A 7,687-nucleotide genomic window follows, 5' to 3' on the forward strand; every position below is an offset into this window, starting at 1 on the left:
AGCTACATGTTGCCTCCAATGGATACTTCACTGCATCTTTCTCCAAAATTCTGTTAGTTGAGCAACTCGTTACAGTTGTCGAAATCGGAACCAACATCCCCTTCCACGCCACCACAATTCCGAAGCTCCCCTCGCTGCCCCCTCTAACCGCCAAAAAAAAAAAGAAGAATAATTGTAGTGATAATTCCTTTGAATAAGGATAGATTAATTAGAAGTATCTCAAATATGTGAGATCCGAAAAAGACTAGAAAAACCTATTTATTGGACTCCAAGGATCCTTCTCTTATAAATGGGAAATATGTCACCATAGATGGAATCAAGTGAAGCTAACGAAGCCAGGGAAGAAAGTGAGTCAAGTAAGTTTTGAGTTTGAGAGGGCCTGCTCCCAAAGAGTATCTATTTGTATACTTTCCTAATAAAAATTTCTTTTCTCCCAAGATTGTCATTTTCCTTTTGTGCTCATTTCTTCTACAAATGATATTAGAGTTGTGCTAATTTATTCTACAGCCAATAGTTGTGAGTCTAGGGTTTCGAATGGAGAAATTCAAAATAGAATAATAAGCAGAGTCGATTGGAGTGTAAACAACCTATGAAATAGCTATCTAGAGAGATAGAAAGAGGGATTAATGGAGAAGACTACTTCATGGTTTGTTGGAGATTTAATATGAGCATTTGAAAGCTCCATTATTTATGGTGAACAATATAATCCCATTGCTAGCTAAAAGTGAGGAAAGTCTACAATATAAGATAATTGATATATGAATTTTTTTGGTGAAAAAAAAAATCCCTAGGAGGAGTTTGAGATATTTTAGTCTCTTAATTAAAGTATAATAAAACAATCGTTGAAGTGAAAATTTGAATCTACTTGAAAAGAAAGGTACTATTATCGTAGAATGACAATTTTTTTTAACCTATTAAAAGCATGTTTAAATTGTTTTATTGTATTTGATTTAGATAAAATCAAAAGTGGTGTTTTGAAGTTTTTGAAAATATTAAATAAAATTGAAAGTTATTCGAAGGAGAAGCACTTAATTAGTGTTTATAAAGGAAATACTTCTTTTCAAAAGTCATTCCACTCACCATTAATGGTTCGTACCTTGTGAAAAATATGGAAGCAATATATAATTGTTTTGAATAAAAAAAAATAGTTAAATTCAGTCGACACTCAAAAGAGGAGATCCTATTTCTTGTCTTTTATATGGTATATTTTTATTGAATAAAAAATATGAGTAGAATCTCCTTGTATTAAATATAATTTAATATGATCTAATAAATATATAAAACTAAATAAATAAATAGGCATTCTCTCAATTAAAACTGCGAGTCAAGTTTTTGTGTTTTTTAGTATAACACGAGGTTGAAGGTTCAAACTTACGAATTATTAATCGAAAATAAATATCTTTAACTAGTTGAACTATGGTCAAGATTGACCCTCCAATAATTTGTATTTGATTACTAGTTTTACTTATTTCAAATTATAAGTTTTTATTTTGTTTTCTTTTTATTTACGGAAGGATCAGAGTTTTTATTATTGATCTCATAAATTACATAAATTCATATTTATAAATCTTAATTTTTTTTGAAGGATCAATTGATCTCATAAATTCATATAATCAATCTATTTATTTATTTTTTTATAATATACATAACATTTTCAAATTATAAACCTACCCAATCAAACATAGACTATATATAAAAACGAAAAGTTAATGAAATCTATATTATTTTAAACGTACAAATCAAGTTACATAAATTTAGATTTAAAAGATTCAATCTAGTGACTCAAAAGCTTCCAAAATTCTTTGTCAATTGTCCACCTATATCCAATCACATTATGAAGCTTTTTTTTTCTTTTCTTTTTTTTTTTGACAATAAATCACATTATAAAGCTACTTCTACAAACTTTGCAAAACATCATTTATTTTCTTACTTTTGCTGTCAATTTACAATAATTCGTGACAATGATAGCTTGATTATAAGCAACAAGAAAGTTTCCAACATATCTTTCTTTTTCTGATTCTTTTCCATTTTTAATATTAAAGAATTCTTTTTTATTGTGTTTAGTACACTATTAAAGAATTCTTGACAAATGATGGTCGTTGATTATTGTTAACACCTGCCCACGCAAGACTAGCTTACACTTGAAGAATAGAATTAAAATACTATATTGAATGTAATTTTTAAATTATTTCTATTCAAATAATAAAAGATAACATTTCTTCATAAAAGTGGAAATTTAAAAAATATGGACTCATTCAAAAGAAAAAAAAACGTAAAAGTAAAAAAAATAAAAAGATTAAATGTATAAGGACTTAGATTAAAAAAACAAGGATGAAATTGAAACTTTAAAAAATTAGGGACTAAATATATATATTAAAAAAAACCAAGAAACTAATCATGTTAGTAAATGAAAAATTTTAAGAGTTTGTTTTAGTATCACACACACTTATGGAATCTGCATTTGCTTATTCAATTAAACAAATGAATGTATGAATCTTCACTATTTTCTTTAATTGACAAACTTCTTCCATATGAAAAGACTTGATAAAACAAAAGAAACAAAAAAGACAAAACTTTATTCATTAAATATATGAAGAATGAAGATAAATTCCTTGATTGTGGATGCCGAAAATATGGTATACAGGAGACAAGAAAAATCTTTTCAAAATAAAGGTGCTCATTTTATATAAGTTTTTAAATTACTTAGTTATACTAACAATAACATTACATGTCAAAACGAAAATAGTCCAGCGATAATTGACATACATCTCTAACAAAGAGTTTGTGAGTTCGATCGTCCACCCACATATTGATGTTGTACTTAAAAAAAGAAGAAAAAAAAAACCTTAACTGGTTGAAGGCTTAGCACGTATCTCTTACTTATTATCATTATTTTTTCTATAGTTAGAAAAGAAGAATATTTGCATAAAAAGGAGAGAGACTTTTTATTACTTATTTATTTATTATTATTATTATTATTATTTTAATATTTTAACGGTATGGATTGTTATATGACTGTTGTATTATTTATTAAGGTTAATTTTTCTTAATTTTAATTTTTCAATTTTATTTTAATTTTTATTTTGTCCTTAATCCAACCATACCTAAAGAACTATATCTAACACTTGCCATTAAATATTTGTAAATTAATTACTATAAACTTAACATATATGTGTGTTTTTGTATATTTATCTAGTAATTAAGAAAATGTGTGTATATGAACATATATTCCAACTGTGGATATAGTTCATGTTCCAAGTTTCAAAACAAATTTAGAGTTAGGTTTAATTAATTTATGAAAGATTAAATATAATTAATCTTTATTAGGTAGAGATTAAATAATATAACAAAAACAACGTGAGCATTGTTCAATTATTAAAGTTCCTTACTCCTTTTTTTTTTGAAGTCGGAGGTTCTATCTCCTATCTCCTCCCGTACTCAGAAAAATATTAAAAATTGAATAACTAAAATAGAATTTTTGAAAAGTTTATAGACCAAATCAAATAAATATAAAAGTTTACAAATTAAATTAAAATATATAAGATAAAGTATATGTATATTTTTATTATAAATAAAATATAGATTACCAAAACATAGGCTGAATAAATATGCCAAACAAATATCACTTCGTAAACTGAAATTTATAATTTTAAGATAGCCTATTGAAATGTCAAACCTGCAACGATGGATATAAAATACAGTTTTTTCTTTTTCTCCGAGGACAACGCGTGGAGATGAAAATTTGAACTCACCATCTTTTGATTAGAGATTGCTACCTTAACTAGTTGAGCTATATTATGGTTGGCAAAATAAAATAAAGTTTGTAACTTGTGAGTGTGTTTCACAAAAATTACATTTTTTTTTAATGAAAAATCATTTCATTGAGAAGGTACGTCATATGTGAGGAATATACAAAAGGAAGGTTATGTAAAAGCGCTTCAGTTTAGCAAAATGGTAGAAATATTATAATTACAAAAATGATAAGATTTTGAGGATCAAGTTGATGCCGAGACTTTAATATTCATCCAAAGATGAGTACAAGAACGTGATTTGTCCAAAAAAGATCGGTTGTTTCTTTCTAACCAAACACACCAGAGAACAACACCAACACCATTTTTTTAAATAATGGATCCACTGCTATTCGATGAAGGGCATAGAGCCTCGGTGAGGAAAAGCTCAACACGCCTAGAGAAAGCAGAGGAAAGATTGAAAGCAGAAAAGAGATTGGTCTACAATGTTGCTGTGAAATATTTCATATTAATATTCATGAGGTTCTATCTCAAAACCAATTTGAGATCGCGGTTCTTTTGGCTCATCGATCTTAGTCGGATCCCATTTTTGGACCAGATGCTCGTTTGAGCTTAGGTTTCTATCTCAAAACTAATTGGCAATAAGAGGAGTAGCTCATATTTATTATAAACCTGTGTAAGATCCATTTTCTTTTCAATGTGCGATCCTATGGTTCAAATTTTCTTCAAACAAATATCATTTTTTACTTATACGTTCAGTACATAATTCTTTTGTACAATTATTATTTAGGGAAAAAAAATTTAATTTATCAAGGCACTCACATAAATTTAAAAAAAAAAAGTAAAATAATAATTTTTTTCTCCCTTTCAAAGGAAGAACTTTAGAGAAGGCATGGATATTTTTACCATAAACTATTCAAGTTTGTTGTAAAATATACCTAGCTATAGCATATACATAACCTCTTATTTGCTACATAAATAAGGAAAAAAATATAGAGTTGTTTTCAACTTCTTCACTAAGCTTTATGCCCGTGAGAGAGTAAGAAATGTTATTACTTTTTTTTTCATTTTCTCGAAAAGATACCGGAACAATTCATTCAAGTATGTGAGAAACATACGTACAAAAAGATAAGGAGGCTAAGTAAAAGTGCTCCAGTTAAGTGAAATGGACAAGATATCGTAGTTACAAAAGAAATTAGACTTAGAAGACCAAGAGGAAGCTAAAACAACAATGTCATCCCAAAGGTGGTTACAAGATTTGGAGACATTGATAAAAGTTCTATTGTTTCTGTCCAACCAAACTGACCATAAAATGGATTCCACAGCATTGCACCAAAGGATATTACGACTATTGCACGGAGGGGGGATAGCGTTTCTGTGATGAACTCTTCGACGTGGCCTTGAATCGGAAGAGATGAATTGAAAATATCAAATAGTCGATCTGTTGTTTCATTTTGATATTTATTAATAATGAAAATATGAGTTTCTAGAGAATTTAAGATTTGAGAGGCTTTTACGAAATTATGAATAAATGAATTTGAGAAGGAGAGGTTTAAAAATATCATTAATTTCTATATTAAGTTACTAGTGGTAAAAATCCTATAAATACCTCTCTAACCTCATTTTCAAAATACAACTCACTTCGAGATATCTTCTAAATATATTTTACCATTCAATTTTGAAACTAGGTAATTATATCAAGTCAGAGGTAAATATGGTTTAAAAAAAAAAAGTCAAAGGTAAATATATTTTGCATTATATGTGTGTGTATGTATGTATATGTATATATATATTTTGGTAGTTTGCATAGATACATTTTAATTTTCTTCTGATTTTATTATTGTTTTTTTTTTACTATTAATGGTATTATATTTTTATTTTTATTCCTGTTATTATAAAATTAGTTAAATTTAAAATACTTGTGCATTTACCCATGGTAGCATACTAGTATTATAAATAGATGGATGCGTTAGTACAAATTTTTTGTTGAATAATTTATAGAATAAAATTAACAGCGACAAAAAGAAAATATTTAATGTGAAGTTTAAAGACCATCATAAAGTATTGAATAATTTCAAAACCATAATAATTTAAGCATGAATGTTTTGAGATACAAGTAAGACTTAAAACTTATTTAACTTCATATTTTTAATTTCATAATCGATTTATTTATGAATTTTTTATTACTTTTTTTTTTTTTTTGAGAAAATCATCATTGAATTAAGTTACCTGAAAATCACTCAAAATCCAATTAACACACATCCTCAAAACAATCTAGATACAAGAATTAACAAAAATAATGCTTTAATATATTTCAACATAAAACAAAAGCTTAAAAGCATAATTAAATTACCCAAGTCTAGACAAAAATAAACAAATAAAATCATAATGTTGGCATAAATACTCAGTGTGAATTTGAAATTGCTATTTTAATGCAATCTTTTTAAATGAAATGGTTATTCTACGAGTACTTTTGAAAGATGCACACTAACGTGATTTAAAATACTTTTATAATTTTCAACAAACTATTTTATTAGGTAACTAAATATATCATATGAAATTTCTTTTAAAGAATTTCTAATTAGTTAAAAGCACAATATATCCCACTAGTATACCAAACCCACCAAACACTAATAAAAATTAAATTTCCAACTAAGTTTAGTGGGAAATTTAATAAAATTTAACTAAAAATTCAAATTTGGTTCCTAATTAAAAGGTAAAATCAAACTTAAAAAAAATAATTTTGGTGGGATGTCTTTTCCACTTTCATTGTCAATTCATGAGAGAATTTTTTCTGAATTATTTTGAGTTGGAAAATATTTGGCTCCTTCAAATAAGGAGCAACTTTCTTGGGAAAGACTATTAAATATTTGATAACATATTATTTAAAAAAAAAAAAACAAACTTTTTGTTTTTGCAATTATTCATCCAAATCATGAGTCGCTGCGCCACTATTGCTCCAAGTCAAGCACGTTTAACTTTGGAGTTATTACGATTGAGTTACCGAAAAGGAAGGTGCACCTTGTTAATATTGGTAGTGACTATCAATTCTTTGACTTTGTTGATCATTTTTTCATGATCTCAGAATCCCTTTCATTTTGATGTTGTATCGGTTCATTCATATACACCATCCTCTCTACTCGGGCGTCACACAAGGTGGTTCGTGTTGCTAGTGGTCTATCTAGACGTATGTTCTGGATACAAGCAGACTCTTGTTAACAGTCGGGAGTAGATGAGTGCATAACTATTCGAAACAAGATACAAGTGACAATTTTTGTTCAAGGGGAAGATTGTTGGGTTTGTAAAGTGTGGAATAAAAGTCCCACATTAGTTAGGGAAATATGAGGCCTTTTGAGTAAAACCAAAAGCAAAGTCGTGAGAGTTACGTTCAAAATGGACAATATCATACAATTGTAGAGATACTTGGAAGTACGAGGGTATCGTTGTCTTTAACACCAACTTCACCTTCCACACCATCACGATTCCAAAGCTCCCTCCACCTTCCCCTCTAATGATTCAAAACAAGTATTCACCTATCGATCTTCATTGTGAAACTTCCCATTAGAATCAATCAAGTAAGCATCAATTACATTATCAGCAACAAGACCAGATTTCTGGGCACGTCGACGGTCAGGCAAATACCCTCCACAATTTTTCTCAACTATTCTAATAGTAGAGTTCGCCAAGAGTTGTCTCAAATTGAACCCATTGTAGTGCTGTCTTTGACGTAAAAAGTGACAGACTTCATATTTATTAGGTTACGATTATGAATGGAAGGTGGGAATGTATGGAAAGATCCTCGTAGCATGGCCGCTACTTCGAGTTTGGATTGTTGGAACTAAAAGGGATCTAGATAAAAGAAGGAGAACTTTAGATTTAAAAGATTGTTTTGCTATGGGATGAATCATGCCTTCAAAGTAATTTCTACGCGACCATGA

The sequence above is a fragment of the Momordica charantia genome, assembly GCF_013281855.1.
Source record: "Momordica charantia cultivar OHB3-1 chromosome 3 unlocalized genomic scaffold, Mcharantia_2.0 BLBB01000003.1, whole genome shotgun sequence".
In the NCBI taxonomy this organism is placed as follows: domain Eukaryota; kingdom Viridiplantae; phylum Streptophyta; class Magnoliopsida; order Cucurbitales; family Cucurbitaceae; genus Momordica; species Momordica charantia.